General features: G+C 34.2%; 1 pseudogene; it reads left to right on the top strand.

The window, feature by feature from the left end:
• The first annotated feature begins 8,790 nt into the window (after positions 1-8,790).
• Positions 8,791-9,738, top strand: LOC121494485 (annotated as a pseudogene).
• The last annotated feature ends 4,898 nt before the right edge of the window (positions 9,739-14,636 follow it).

Below are 14,636 nucleotides of genomic sequence, written 5' to 3'. Positions count from 1 at the left end.
AAAAAAACTGACTTTACTCCAGTCCTCTAGCTGCAGGAGATAAAACAGGATATTAATGTGTTTAGCCTTTTCTTACATGTATATTTGAAAGTATGTCTTCAAAATAATGATATAACCATCAATTTTAAACTTGTAACTGTATTGTCCTGTAGAGATATCTTAAGCCTCTCTATAACTCCAAACTACAGTTATGAGTGCATGTGTGTGTGTGTGTGTGTGTGTACCTGTGTACACACGGCACATACATTTTTTCTTTGGGGGAATGTCTCCGTCATGATTATTTTTCCTCTATATAACTGTTCATAAGCTTTCGTGTGAATGTCTTGATACTTCAAAAAAAAAAAGACACTTTAGCTTTATTTCATGGATCATGAATTATTTTATAGTTTCTCTTATCAGATTGTCTATATCATTTCCTGTTTGCCATATATAAGGCATATTCCTTAATCGAAAAATTACTATTTAGATGCTCTTGTTAGTTTTTATATGGTTTGTGGTTATTTTCTAATTAAATCTGTCCTTTCCTATCACATTATTTGCATCTAATAATATCTTGTTTAATTTTTTCTGTCTAAAATAAAAACATTTTTGACCTAACAGAAATATGGGAAATAAAAGATGCTGTGCATACCAATGTTACTTACACATGGTAAAACAAACAAACAAACAAACAAACAAAACTCAGTATTTGTCCCATAGCAAACCTTAATGCTCTCATATGCTAGTGTCTCTAGATTGATTCTGTCTTTATAAATAGTTTCATTGGAATGTAGTTATACTCACATTTGTGGGATCCATCTATGGCTATTTTCATACTACAATAGCAAAATTGAGTAGTTTCAATAGTTTCAGCACGTGCAATACCCAAGATACTATCTTCTCCTTTACAGAAAAAGTTTGATGGGACGCCTGGGTGGCTCAGCAGTTGAGCATCTGCCTTCAGCTCAGGGCATGATCCGGGAGTCCCAGGATCAAGTCCCACATTGGGTTCCCTGCATGGAGCCTGCTTCTCTCTCCGCCTCTGTCTCTGCCTCTCTCTCTCTCTCTCTCTCTGTGTGTCTCTCATGAATAAATACATTTTAAAAAATCTTTAAAAAGAAAAGAAACAGAAAAGTTTGAATATCTTTGCTTTAGAAGATTACAACTGTTAAAACCTTCAGAGAAATAAAGTGAACATGTGCAGTACCCAATATTTCTGAAGAACCCCTGATGTCCACATATGGTAAAATATTTAAGAATGTGTGTTCCTTTTAACATTTAATGTCTAGAGAAGAATATCAGACTAATGTGATGTTATGGTATATAGAGATTGTCTTAAACATTGCAAACATAGGAAAATGAAAGAGTATCTTCTCTTAGTACTTTGTTTTGGCTTTTAGGGAAATATATTTCCTTTCTTTATTTTCTTCTATTCTGGCACTTTCCATGTTTCCTTTGTAGGTGTATCTACTTCCATCAGTCATTGTATGCAGTTCCGAAAAGTCAAGGACTTCAGTCCTTTCTCCTAGGCAGCCAGACTCATACCAACAACTTCATTTAACATGTACTCATATAAGAACTAAATATATCTATCCCAGACCTCTCTTTTGTGATTCATACTTGTGTATTCAATTGCCTACTAGGCTTCACCACATGAGTGGCATTAAGGCATATAAAATTGAATGAGTTCAAGACTGACCTTACCAGCATTAATCTCCTCTACTTGCACTGCTCTCATTGTGAGAGTGAATGGTCCCATTGTCTATCATATTGGGCAAGCCAAACACCAAGTGATTATTTTTTTGGTCTGTAGTGTTCTCCATATTCACACTCATATTCTGGATATACGATTGTTTGTTTTTTTTTTTTTACTTCTTTAATTGGCTTTGATGGTTTTTTTAAAGTTATATACTAACTCTGTGAATTTTCTATAAAATTCTCTTCAAGTATTTTCTTCTGCATTCTCTCCTTGTTTTCTATTTGGGATCTCTACTTATTCAATTTTCCTTGTCTGTCACATTTTTATATTCTATCTTTCATCTACATGGATCTTCTGATCTATCTTGTAATTGAAAATCCTTTCTTCTACAATATCTGCTGTTTAAAGATTTTTAAGTTTTAAATTTAATGCTCTTTTCTCTCTCTTTTTTTAAAGATTTATTTATTTATTCATTAGAGACACAGACTGAGAGAGAGAGGCAGTACATAGGCAGAGGAAGAAGCAGACTTTTCACAGGGAGCCTGATGTCAGACTCCATCCAGATTCTAGGATCATGACCTGAGCCTAAGGCAGGTGCTCAACCGCTGAGCCACCCAGGCATCCCAAATCTTTTTTTTTTCTTTTTAGAAATTATATTCTATTCATTTGCAAGTACATGTGTTATTTTCCCATTGCATTCTATTCTGTCATAATTTCAATTCCATCTAACATTTTTAATTTTAAATATTCTCATTTTGTTATCTTTTCCAAATAATTCTATTATTTAAGTTCTTATCCAGTTTGTTGGATTGGTCCCTCAATAGAGGTTTTTTACTTCTTCATTTGTTTTTTTAAGTTCTTTTTTTTTTAAAAAAAATTATTTATTTATTCATGATAGAGAGAGAGAGAGAGAGAGAGAGAGAGAGAGAGAGAGGCAGAGGAGACATAGGCAGAGGGAGAAGCAGGCTCCATGCAGAGAGTCCGACGTGGGATTCGATCCTGGGTCTCCAGAATCACGCCCCGGGCCAAAGGCAGGCACCAAACCACTGCGCCACTCAGGGATCCCTGTTTTCTTAAGTTCCTTTTAAGTTGAGCTTGTATCTTTTATGATGGAAGTCCTATATACTATGGTATTTATCATATTTGATCAGTAGTTTCACATTAATTTTTTATGTTGCTTCTTTAGCCAGGAATTAGACATTTTTCTAGGCCCTTTTATAGGGAAGGCAGGGCTTCCAATGCCCCTACTTTATACAAATATACAAATTCCAGCTCCTTGACTCACATAGCTTTAAAGACAATCTCCTGTTTCTTCAATACCCTCTTTAATAACCATGGTTCTTTGATATTCTTTCCAGGCTACTATTCCTCTTATGATTTCATGAAGAAATTTTTCTTCTTTACTGGCTCTTGGATATATTCTTTTATTTTCTTTTTTAGAAGTTTGTAGTATATTTACCCAACATTTTTATATGTCTATAGTGGCAGATGTATCAGCTTAGCTTAATTTATATGTTGAAATTAGCCAGTTAATCATTTCATAAGCAATTATGATAACATTGCCCTTCTTTTAAAATACTTTAATAACTTTGCTATACTCTTAGGATATTGGCTCTGAGTTTCACTCTAACCTGAAATGTCTTGCTATTTCAATTTTTCAAACATTATCTCATAAAATTCTTCCCCTTGCTTTGTCTGTTTCAGCCACTCTGGCCTTCTTTCATTTCTCTAACTCTGGCCTTCTTTCATTTCTCTAAGTGCACCATATGCTCTTGTATTATATTCTTTACATATGCTGTGCCTTCTGTGTCTGGAACATTTTTCTATACCCACTTCAATAACCAAATTTATTGATACTCATCATCCAGAACTTAGTTTAGATACTCCTTCCTTGAAGAAGAATTCTCTGACTCTGTGTAGGCTTATTTAGTAAGATCCTTTGTCACTATTTATAATTTTATGATCAGTAATGTGTAATTAGTTTAATATACAGCCTTCACTCCCTTTCCAATAGACTGTATGCCCCTTGAGAGCAGAGAAGAGCATTGTTTACTTTGATTCATGATTTATCCCTAGAATCCAGCACTCCTTAAGTACTTACCAATATTTATTAAGAAATTTTTTGATTTTATCATATTGGTTGAGAGAAGATTCCACTTGTATTGATTTAATATTATTGGATGTGTATAACCTTATATATATGAATGTAAATGTATTCAATCTAAAGCTGTCATATTTGATTTTGAGTTTGGCCAAGATTATAATTTGAAAAATTTATGTTTATTTCACATTAACTTTGACATAAATTGAATAAAAAAAGAAAATGAGAAGCTAAAAGTGCATTTAATGAGAAAATTTAGAAAAGAAGTGTCACCCCATTAGACAGAACCAAAATATGTTATCACATAGATATAGCATCAACGAATTCAGAGACCATCTGTTCTGCTATCTAAAGCTAATTAAATAAAAAAAATCTGAGCAATTAAAAAACAACCATCAGCCTAAAGTCTGAATCAAGAATGATTTGATAACAAAAACTATAGCTATTGCAAATACATTTAATTAGGAAGTACCTGAGTAAAAGTCTACAAGTCATTAAAGTAGTGTTGAAAGAGTGAAGTTGGTGCATGGATATTAATGGAACAAAATTACCAAGGGGTAACTGTTACCTGTCGCATTCTATTAGACTAATGAACTTAGCCTATCGAGGAAAGAACAGCTTGCAATTTTAATAGTTTTAGAAAAACTTGTAATATATATTTGGACTTTGAAATACCAACATATTAATTGAAAAGTAGAAAAGCAAATAAGATATTTCCTTATTATATGCTAGATAGCTAATTTTTTATTCCTGTTATAATCCTCAGTAAATTCATATTTATTTCATTTTGAATGAAATAAGAGAATTTCTGAAACTTCTATTGATGCTATGTAGGTATGGTAATAAGATACTTTTCATTTAACACAATATTCTTCATATCTTCAGCATTTACAGTTCACAAAGCACTTTGTATTTTCATATATGTGTATCATTTGACTTTTCTAAAACATGTTGAGGGAATAAAGCAGTAGAATTAGCCCTATCTGATAGATGAAGAACTAGAGTTAGAATGACTTCATAGTCACATAGATGGATCTTAATTTAGTTCTTCTGACTCTAAGTCCACTAAACTTCCTACTACAGTATGCTTTTTCTGTTTGTCAGATAAGTAGTATCTTTAGAAGCAGTTAATAATACTCACTTGAGGAATATTATAATTTTTTTTCTGTAAGAACAAACTGTCATATCTTCCAGGCAACTAGGAGATATCTGAGTGTATGCTTCACAAATTCTTAAAGTGAACATAATATTGTTTTTATATGTAATATCTAGTCTTAGGGCAAACAGTCTTCACTGGAGGAAATGTCCAATTAGGCATTTGTGAGGCTAAAACATATCAAGGAGAGTAAGAAAAAACATCATACCTTAATTCCCTTTCCTGATCCTCATCCACAGCCATAAAATATAAATGGACCAAACATTCCTACCATTTGAGGGTGCTCATTACAAATGAAGACTTTGAGGTCCTACACAATCTACAACCATAGAGGTGCCTGGAAATCTGAATATTTTTATAAGAGCCTCTTGTGAAAATTATGTACAATGTAGTTATAGAATCTCTGCTGTGGGTGAATGTTTAAACATGTGGAAGGTGATTTAAAATTAGAATGAAATCAAGGTTTTTCACATCTTATTGGGATAAGGAAAAAATTCAAAGTATAATAATAGTCACATAAACTTTTAGCATCATAATTAAGCACACAAAAATATCAAGTTAGAGCCGGTATTAGGCAAAGCTTGTAACATATAAAGTCAGCTTAAATCAATGTAAACTTGATATTTAGGAATTTATCAAGGAGTTAGCATAATTACTTGTATTCAACATTTGACCCTGAGAACAAACAGCACTATCTGACTCATATCAACACAGAATGGGAAAAATGAACAAGGATGTAATCTTTGGCATGGACAATTGTCTTCTCTGTATTTATAACTAAACCACAGGCTTCCATTTAAAATGGCATTTGGCTAGTCGTCCCAGAGGCAGTGCCTCTCAACTTCTCTCTAAAATACCTATTAAGACACAGGAAAACTCACAACATCACAACAAATTAAGACTGACAGACAACCTATTGCTAGAAAATGGGAGGAATTTCCACTAACTATAAAGTCGATGGAATTGGATTGAGAAAAACAATGGTGGTTTCATGAAAGAGAATACCTTCATACTATCGAAAAAGATCAAACGATACTTTATTTTCCTTAAACATCCTTGTCTCTTTCTTTGTCTCCTTTTCTTTCTCTCATTCCTACACAATCTGCTTTCTGTATCTAATTTGTAGGACTTTAGATATCCATTCTTCCTTTTTCTATAATGTTGCTTTTACAGGCAATCTCAATAATGTTTGTGTCTTCTTTCCTATAGCAAGAACATAATGAATTAAAAAGTGGAAGTATGTGAGCCCTTGCATACTGAGAAGTGTAGTTCTCAGAAAGAAAAAATGTAGTTTGAGGCAGAGGATGGAAGCTGTGTGAGAAATATAAGCAGTAGATTTTCATATACACTTTTAATTTAATAAGAACTCTTGTGTGTGGGATGAAAGACACCCTTCTTAATTTCAACAGAAAAGACCCTGGGAACTGGGCCAAGAACTGTGCACATCAATTTACTTTTCATATATAGATCTGAAAAGATGATTAAATTTATAATCAAATGGACAGTAGCTGGGGCCAAGGGCACCTACTAATTGGTAAACACTGTAAATAGGATAGATCTCCACTCATACAAGAAGGAAAACAAAACAACATGTGTTCTATTAAAATCTAATTGCCACATAGGGAAGGGGAAAACAGAATATCATTATGAAGGCTCATTTAAAGAATACTTTTAAAAAATGATTCATCAAAGAAAAAGGAGAAAATGTAAGATATTTTAGCTAGAACTAAACTCCAATATGCAAAAAATAATGGTGCCTATGCATACATGAACAGAAAGTATTGAGAGTGAATGCAGCCAGATAAGAAGCAAAAGGGGGATAGGCAGAAAACCAAACAAGATGAAACACATAGGGATCCCTGGGTGGCTCAGTGGTTTAGCACCTGCCTTGGGCCTGGGGCATGATCCTGGAATTCCGGGATTGAGTCCCATATGAGTGCTCCCTGCATGGAGCCTTCTTCTTCCTCTGCTTGTCTCTCTCTCTCTCTCTCTCTCTCTGTCTCTCATGAATAAATAAATAAATAAATAAATAAATAAATAAATAAATAAAATCTTAAAAAAAAGAAACACATAGACCAAAAGCTGAGAAGAAGCATCTAAATAAGGTATCATAAATTAAATCAGGAAAGCATAATTAAAATTTGCATCAGAGGCAGTAAATATAAGAGATACTATTGCAGCAAATAAAACCATTCATGTAAAGCACACAGTTGAGATTCACTCTTGGAAACAAAGGAGAAAGACCAAGTGATTAAAAAATTTTTTTAAAGAAAAAGTGAAACAGATTGAAGTTAGAGAATGGAAATCTAAGTATTAGATCTGAGTATTAGAGGTTTTCTTAAAAAGGAAACCAGAGCAATTAGAATGGAAATAATCATTAAAGGAAGAAAAAGTGATGAAAAACTTCTATAACTGAAAAAACTATGAATATTCTAATAAAAATGCCTCATAATATTCTAGGAAAGGGAAATAAAAAGAACCTACACCAAACCAAAAGTTCTAATAATTAAAGTTAAAATTCATACTAGTACCCAGACAGTGAAGTGGGTTACCCATAGAGGAACAACTTGAATTGGTCTCAGACTTTTCCCCTGCAAGAGTTATTTCATGAAGGCAATATTTATATTGCATAAAGGCCTCAGAATTTTCATGTGGTAAATTTAAGATCTAGAAATGTAAGAGAAATATTCTTCCATATGTTAAGGCAACAAAAGGAACTTCTCTGATAATGGAAGTGCTTAAAACTGTATGCACACACACATATTTCATCAAAATAGATTTAAGCACATATTACAGTTTATTAGACAGGACTAAAATTTTAAAACTCAAGAATGAAGAAAATTATAAGCTTAAAGATTTAATAAATTTTGAAAACATTTAAATAAAGATACTCTCTGACTTATAATGATTTGACTTAACAATTTTTTGCTTTATAATGCTGCAAAAGACATATACATTTGGTAAAAACTCTACTTTGAATTTTTATCTTTTCTTGGCCAGCAATATAAAGTATGATACTCTCATGATGCTGGGCAGTGGCAGCAAGTTGCAGCTCTTGGTCAGTCCCCCATCACAAGGGTACACAACCTATAAACCTATAAAAACCTTTAGGACTATCCAATCATTCTGTTTTTCATTCCCAATATAGGATTCAATAAATTACATGAGCTATGCAACTCTTTATTATAAAATAGGCTTTGTGTCAGGTGATTCTGTCCAATAATAGGCTAATGGAAGTGTTCTGAGCTTGTTCAATGCCTAATAAACACATTGTCAGCTTATATTTTCAACTTAAAATGGGTTTATCAGGACATAACCCCATCATAAGTAAAGGAAGATCTGTAATTGTATCAAATGTTATAAAGTCACAAATTTTTGATGAAGGGAGGTGTTCAAAATAATTTAATATTGTAATTTGGGTCTAAAACCAAATTTTGTGACATGAACAAGAGTAAATTTTAAAAAGGTACAGAAGTACAAGCTTGCCAAAATTCTTATCTTTTGTGAATAGAGAGATAACAAGGAGGTAAAAGGGAATAATTTCATGAAACAACAGAGACTGATTAATGGAGGTTATCATAAAACAAAAAACAATTACTTAAGGAATTCAGAACTGGAGGAATTATTTCAGAATCCCTGAAGATGATGAATAAAAAATACTTTCCTATAGAAAAAGGTAGAAAACAGAGGCAAATTCTAGAAAGCATAAAACAAGACTTACTTATGAAAATAAGAATGAGAGGATTAAACTCTTCTATTAGAAAATAAAGACAAGGTACGTTCGTTAGATTACTCCTTTCTGCCCCTGGACACCGCCGAATAAGCATCGTTAAAGTCTCCCCTGCCACCACCCTCATGTTTAAGTCAGAGTCTCCCAAAGGGCCTGAGCAGCTGCAGAAGCTCTTCATTGCAGGTGTGAGCTTTGAAACAACCGATGAGAGTCTGAGGAGCCATTTTAAGCAATGGGGGAGGCTTACAGACTGTGTGGTAATGAGAGACCCCAATACCAAGCACTCCAGAGGCTTTGGGTTTGTCACATACACCATTGTGGAGGAGGTGGATACAACCATGAATGCAAGGCCACACAAGGTGGATGGAAGAGTTATGGAACCAAAGAAGGCTGTCTCCTGAGAAGATTCTCAAAGACTTGGTGCCCACTTAACTGTGAAAAATATTTTTGTTGGTGGCATTAAAGAAGACAGAAGAACATCATCTAAGAGATTATTTTGAACAGTATGGGAAAATTGAAGTGATTGAGATCATGACTGACCGAGGCAATGGCAAAAAGAGAGGTTTTGCTTTTGTGACCTTTGATGACCATGACTCTGTAGACAAGATTATCAATCAAAAATACCATACTGTGAATGGCCACAACTGGGAAGTAAGGAAAGCCCTATCGAAGCAAGAGATGGCTAGTGCTTCATCTAGCTAAAGAGGCTGAAGTGGTTCTGGAAACTTTGGTGGTGGTTGTGGAGGTGGTTTTGGTGGGAATGACAATTTTGGTCATGGAGGGAACTTCAGGGGTCGAGGTGGTTTCAGTGGCAGTGGAGGTGGTGGTGGATACGGTGGCCGTGGGGATGGCTATAACGGATTTGGTAATGATGGAAGCAACTTTGGTTCCAAAGTGGTGGATGCCATAATGATTTTGGCAATTATAACAATCAATCCTCAAATGTTGGACCCATGAAAACAGGAAATTTTGGAGGCAGAAGCTCTGGCCCCTATGGTGGTGGAGGTCAGTACTTTGCCAAACCACGAAACCAAGGTGGCTATGGCTGTTCCAGCAGCAGCAGCTATGGCAGTGGCAGAAGTGTTTAATTACTGCCAGGAAACAAAGCTTAGCAGGAGAGGAGAGCCAGAGAAGTGAAAGGGAAGCTACAGGTTACAACAGATTTGTGAACTCAGCCAAGCACAGTGGTGGCAGGGCCTAGCTGCTACAAAGAAGACATGTTTTAGACAATACTCATGTGTATGGGCAAAAAACTCAAGAACTGGGTTTGTGACTAATTGTATAACAGGTTATTTTAGTTTCTGTTCTGTGGAAAGTGTAAAGCATTCCAACAAAGGGTTTTAATGTAGATTTTGTTTTTTGCACCCATGCTGTTGATTGCTAAATGTAATATTCTGATCACAACCCTGAATAAATGTATCTTAAAAAAAAAAGAAAGAAAAAGAAAAAAGAAAAGGAAAATAAAGACAATTGTATTTGGCTGACAATCCAATATATAACTATGTAAGTCACACATAAGAGAAAATAATAAAGATAAAATTATAGTCAAATATTAAAAAATAAAAATGATAACTTATGTAGTAAACACACACTAAAGGCAGTGGGAAACTATTTTAATAAAGTGGGAAGCCAAAGCATTATATATGATTAAAAAGATCTTTCACAGTAATGTAAATTTCAAATGAATCTACAGCATAGGAAAATCAATAAAAATAGAAATGAACACAAATGCAATTTGACAAGGAGGAATGAAAAAACTTGTCTGGCCATATATGAAAATATTCTGTATTAAACATATATAAAAATCATTGATTGTAATATACACCATTGTTTTATGTACCACTAAAAAAAAAAAAGTGATTTTCTATGTCATCCTGTAAGAATCATCTCCAGTTCAGAAATGTTTACAAATGAAAAATTGTGCTAATTAAAACTGAAGAACTGCACTATTATAAAACCTCCATAATTGAAATAGCATTATACCAGACACAAAATACAAAAATAGAAATGTGACAGCCCAAAGAACCTTAAAATAAATGTTTGTAGGAATACCTTAGTAATCTACACGAAAACTTCAATTCATAATATGATCTCCTAACAGAAACCTAACAAACTTACTAGAAAGATATAGAATATTCAATAAATAGTATGAAGGAAAAATATGTCTTTGCTAAAACTGTCAAGTTACTTGTTCACTGAATGTATATATTTGTTTAGGTTTAAAAATGATATAACAGGGCAGCCCCCGTGGTGCAGCGGTTTAGCATTGCCTGCAGCCCAGGGCATGATCCTGGAGACCCTGGATCAAGTCCCACATCAGGCTCTCTGCGTCGTGCCTGCTTCTACCTCTGCCTGTGTCTCTGCCTCTCTCTGTCTCTGTGTGTCTCTATGAATAAATAAATAAAATCTTTAAAAAAATGATGTAACAAAGACCAAAGAAAATAAAAGTGAATATTTAAATGACCTTGGATAGTTAGGACTAATAAACTCTTGTTTTAATAAACAATGGGGAAAAATCACAAATTAATTGTGTGAGAAGGTAAGATTTCTAAACATCTGGGGGCTCCTGGGTGGCTCAGTCTGTTAAACATCTGCCTTCACCTCAGGTCATGATCTTGGGGTCCCGGAATGGAGTGCCTTGTCTGGCTATCTGCTCAATAGGGAGTCTGTTTCTCAGCCTCTCTCCCTCCCTCATGATCTCGGCCTCTCTCTCTTTCTCAAAGAAATAAGTAAAATCTTAAAAAAAAAAAAGATTTCTCAACATCAGAAGCATAAAACTAAAAGCTAAAAATTAGGTTGAACCATATGGTATCACTATTTTTGTGGGTTAACATAGCTAAGTATTGGCAACCTATAAATAAATTGGGAATAAGTTTAAACAACATAAAAATTACAAGTTTAATATCCTTGGTTGATTAAAAATATCTACAAATTAAGATAAATACAGTAACACACTAGTAGAAAAATAGATGAAGGACAATAGTAGTCAATTTCTAGAAGAAACAGAAATGGCCAATAACTATAAAAACACTTCAACTTAACATATATTTTAGATAAAAAGTAATTAAAAGGGAACATACAAAGTGTTATGGTTCTCTCTGCATGTTGACATTATGGATGATTTTAATTTGTGGATTTTGGGTATCGTTTTATTTTGCTTATGCTTTTCTGTATTTTGAAAATATTCTCAAATGAGCATGAGTTGTTCATTAGCATCAGGAACATATATAAATACATATAGTGATTGGGATAGAGCAGATGGTACCCAGCAGAGAGAAGAGAGCAAATGAAGACAGGAGGCTGAATGCAGAATGTTTTTGTTGGCTGAGGTTGGATTGGAAGGACAGTCACCTGCCTCTCTGAGGGCTACACTTTGACAGCACAGTGTGTATTTTAGAGACAAGTGTGCCTGAGAGGGACTTGATAGCACCTTCAACTTAGTGTAACACTGAAGGCCTCAGCAGCCCATAGCTAAAGATATCTAAGGAAGACAGATGAGCAAGATTGTACACCTAAAATGAGAACTCTGACCTCTTAGTGTCATAGGCCATCTTAATTTTTTCTTCATCCTTCACAGTACCTCTTATATGGATGATTTAAAGCAAGTGTCATATTTTGATAATTAACTTCTTACGTGGGGAAAATGAAACTTATATTAAAGGGGATGCTAAAATTACTGATCCACCACAATTCCTAATGATTCTGGTCCCCCAAACTGCAGATATTGATATGACCCTAGAGGGAGGAAAAGTAACTAGATCACTAGTTCTTAAAATGTGGTTCCCAGACTAGCAGCAGCACTGAATGGGAATCTGTTAGAAATGCAAATTCTCAAACCTTACTAATACCTACTGCATCAGAAACTCTGGGAGTGGGGTTCAGCAATCAGTGTTTTAAAAATCCTTTCTGGCAAAAGAACAAACAACCCAATTGAATAATGGGTGGAGATTAATATACATTTCCCCAAAGAAGACGTACAGATGACCAACAGGTACATGAAAAAATCCCCTATTCCTATTTATCAGGGAAATGCAAATCAAAACCACAATAAAAAATCACCTCACAGGGGCACCTGGGTGGCTCAGTGGTTGAATGTCTGCCTTTGGCTCAGGTCATGCTCCTGGGATCCTGGGATCCAGTCCTGCATCAGACTCCCGGAGGAGCCTATTTCTCCCTCCACCTATGTCTTTGCATCATGTCTGTGTGTCTTTTATGAATAAATAAATAAAATATATTTTTAAAAGTCATCTTAGACATGTTAGAATGGCTATCATCAAAAACCAAAAGATAAATATGGAAAGGATGAGGAAATGGAACCCATGTACACTGTTGATAGGAATGCAAACTGGTGTAGCTGCTATGAGAAACATTATAGAGATTCCTAAAAAAATTAGAAATAGCATTGTTACATGATCCAGCAATCCCATTTCTGGACATATGTCCAGTGGAAGTGAAAAAAGAATCTTGAAAAGATACCTGCACTTCCATGTTCAGTGCAGGATTACTCACAATAGTCAAGGTATGGAGATAACCTAAGTATCTGTTAGTGGATGAATGGATAGAGAAGATGTAGGGTATGTGTGTGATAATATGAAATACTATTTAGCCAGAGAGAGAAGGAAATACGGCCATTTGCAACAACATGGATAGACCTTAGGGCATTATGGTAATTGAAATATATCAGACACAGAAAGACAGATACTATATGATATTACTTATGTGTAGAATCTAAAAAGTCAAACTCATAGAAACAGAGAGCAGAATGGTGGTTACCAGGGGTCAGGGGGTGGGGAAAGTTAGGAGATGTTGGTCAAAGGATGCAGACTTCCAGTTATAAAAAATCCTGGTGATTTTTTTTCACACTAAAGGGACAGACTTATTTTCAACCAATAAGCTTCTGGAATTTCAGACCAGAAATAAAAAACAGACATATATCTGTTTTATATATATATATATATATATATATATATATATATATATATATATTAATGGTGCTATATATATATCCAAAGTAATATCACATTTCATTGGATTCTCTAAAGAAGCATCATTTTTAGAACAATGTTCTCCAGAGTTCTAGACAATTAAGTATTTTCTATGCCCTTAAAGCTTTAGCTTGTGGATTCACAACACATGCTAGCTTACTAAGGATGCTAATAGGTTTAGTAAATAAACCTTATTTTACCAAGATTGTTTAGCTTTTCCAGGTATCAGGAAATACCCAGTATTATCAGGTAATTGGATATTTACCTAAAAAATCTTTCTGAGCTGCTGTTCCATGAATCACGTTTTGTGACATATTCTAGCTCTTTCCTCTTCATGTCCAAGTTGGTATTATAGTAGTCAAACTTCTGAAGCTTCCTTTCTTTGGCATGGATGAGGAGGGAAAATATTTTTAAGGCATAATGGAAAATTATAACATGCCAAATATTTTATGATAAGTAATATTTATTACTGTTCTTTTCCGGTAGGGAGTATTTTCAAAATAATCATTAATTTCATTAGCAAAATTCTCATGGGATATGAAAATATTAGTTATTCATGTTGAATAATTCTTTCAAAAAATGTACAGCAAAAAAAGAAAAGAAATATGGGATGTGTATTCATTTAAATTTTATTGTACTTAATTTTGGAAGTAGTTAAAATCTAAACAAGTCTTAAAATTTTTTTTTGCTGTAAACTTTAAGCTTGTTTCTGTGTTATGACTTTTTTTATTTTTTTATTTTTTATTTTTTATTTTTTTATTATTATTATTTTTTTAAATTAATTTTTATTGGTGTTCAATTTACCAACATACAGAAAAACACCCAGTGCTCATCCCGTCAAGTGTCCACCTCAGTGCCCGTCACCCATTCCCCTCCAACACCCGCCCTCCCCCCCTTCCACCACCCCTAGTTCGTTTCCCCGAGTTAGGAGTCTTTATGTTCTGTCTCCCTTCCTGATATTTCCCAACATTTCTTTTCCCTTCCTT

Source organism: Vulpes lagopus, chromosome 7 (assembly GCF_018345385.1).
Source record: "Vulpes lagopus strain Blue_001 chromosome 7, ASM1834538v1, whole genome shotgun sequence".
Lineage (NCBI taxonomy): Eukaryota > Metazoa > Chordata > Mammalia > Carnivora > Canidae > Vulpes > Vulpes lagopus.
This window is presented reverse-complemented; position numbering and strand designations above follow the sequence as displayed.